This window comes from Aplysia californica, unplaced genomic scaffold, assembly GCF_000002075.1.
Source record: "Aplysia californica isolate F4 #8 unplaced genomic scaffold, AplCal3.0 scaffold01214, whole genome shotgun sequence".
In the NCBI taxonomy this organism is placed as follows: domain Eukaryota; kingdom Metazoa; phylum Mollusca; class Gastropoda; order Aplysiida; family Aplysiidae; genus Aplysia; species Aplysia californica.
The window spans coordinates 30,770-33,193 of NW_004798484.1; positions in this window are offsets into that span (position 1 = coordinate 30,770).

The window sequence follows — 2,424 nt, forward strand, 5'->3', positions numbered from 1 at the left end:
GTTTGTGTGTGTGTGTGTGTGTGTGTGTGTGTGTGTGTGTGTGTGTGTGTGTCCTTGCTGCTATTTTATTGTTTTTATTGTTGTTGCTGTTATTTTGTAGTTGCTATCCAGTTTATGTTATAAGTGTTGGTTGTTTTTTTGCTGCTATAATAGTTGCTGTGGTTGTTGTCGTTATTGTTGTATTGCTGTAGTTGCTGTTATTGCGTGGTTGCTCTTTTGTTGTTGGTTGTGGTGGTGGTGTTGTTGTTGTTGTTGGTGTTGTTGTTGTTAGTGATGTTGCTGTGGTTGTTGTTTTCGTATTAGGGTTTATTTTCTTTTTTAATTGTTGCAGCTGTTATTGCTGTTGTTATTTTTGACATGAGAGCATCCACACTGCTGAGTCTGTGGGTGGTTGGCGGGGACTCTGGTGTGTTTTGTTCTGTCTTTCCCAGCCAAAATACTGTGTCCTTATCGCTTCTCCTTTTTTGTACATGTTTGTCTTTAATAGCACCTCTAATCCTCGGAACTGGCATGACCTAACAGTGTTGCAAGAGCCGTAAAATTCTAACACAAACTAACAACTAAAATGTGATTTGAGCAGCCAACTGTGAAACCATTGTACTCGGCTAGACGGGACACCTCTCCAAGAAGAAAGAAAAAAAAGAAGCGATGAGAAAGGTGATAATTTGGTCTCTTTTAAGGACAAGCGGGCTAACCCAGATTTCGGGGTTTTCCAGAAATTTTGACCTGCACCAAAAGTGGGTATTGCCTACCTATCGGAGAAGTTTGGTTTCATTGGTGTCTGATTAACTGTTTGGTTATAGAGAAAACCATCCTTGTCTTTTAAAGAAACTGAACAAGGGGCAAAAACTTTATACCTTCGATTTTCTCAAAATAGCATTTTTCGGGATGGTCCCCTTGTGCGTAAAAGCGACCATTTACAGAATAGCTTGTTATTGTTTGTTTAGTTGTGTTTTTTCCTTGTAAGTGTTTTACGGCGCTCGCCACTGCATAAGGTCATAAGAGCGCACAGGACACTTCAAACATTTTCAGTTGGTAGGAAATTTTGAATTTCACCCGCATATGATCTTTGCAGTTGCGAGCGCCGTACAACCCTCCACTTTAAAAAAACAAAAACAAAAAAAACTGGCATTTTATTCTGCTGGTTTGTAGGATATGTTTTTGGACATAGAGCCATATTTCGTAGTTTCTTACTCATATAAAGGGAAAAGATATTGTGGCTTTGTGTATAGCGCCCTTGAAAGGACATTTTCTTTCGTCAGTACACACATAGATGAATAAATATCTCGAGGGTGTCAAGGAAACCCTAAGAAAACATAACATCACAACTGAAAGAGCTGCGGAGCTGGCCTACCATAGAAAACTGCATCTCCCCTCAACGCTTAACGCCAACAGAGGATGGAAAGGTAAAGTAAGTAGTAGTGCACACATAGATGGATAAATATCTCAGCAGTAGAAGGGATAAGGAGCGAGCGCGAGCAATGTAGAGAGAGTCACCAAAAGCTTGTTAGCTGTAGAAAGCAGGCTACAGGTGTGTAAGTAGAAGCATCTCGTCAATTGGATCCTCTGTGTGCCGTTCTTCCCGTCACATAGATCTCTCATTCTTTTCAGCGCGTGGCCTTAAAACAATTGTGAGGCAGCTTTGTGAAATCAGGCGCTCGTCAAAATAACGAAACAGGAAAAACAGGCATTTTCCCGCCGGTGTAGAAATATTTATTAAATTTTTATTTTTTGACTTAACCTCTTTTTTTGTTCATATAACAACACATTTCCATGTGAATTTTATTGAAAAACATTAAATAAAGGCACAGAATATGTCATTTTTTCTGTTTTTACATTTTAACTGTTGGAGTTACCAAACTTTGGCGCCATTTTTTCTCTAATTTCATAACTGAAACCAGGCGACCTCACTTCCTTCAATTGCAAATATCTTGGGTTCTATTCAAGATAAATGGATACTTATTTCATGGGTATAAAGGCAAATAAATCAGCTTTCATATGATACCAATAACTCCACACGCCCAAAAACGGACTAGCGCCTGATTCCACCGCGTTGCGGTCGCACTCCAGCCCCCCTCCCCCGCGCACCCACCCACCAAACTACCAAGCCATGCTTTCTGACCACCCTACCCCAAGCTGTCCTGGATTCTCATTAACCACCCCCCACCCCCCCTCTACCTCATACACACACACATATACACACATATATAAACACACACACGCACACACATACACACACACACACACACATGCACACACACACGCGCGCGCGCGCGCACACACACACACACGCACACATATACACACACACGCATGCACGCACACGTATATACACACAAATACCCACACACGCACACATATACACACACACACACGCGCATGCACGCACTCGTACACACACACACACACACACCCACCCACACA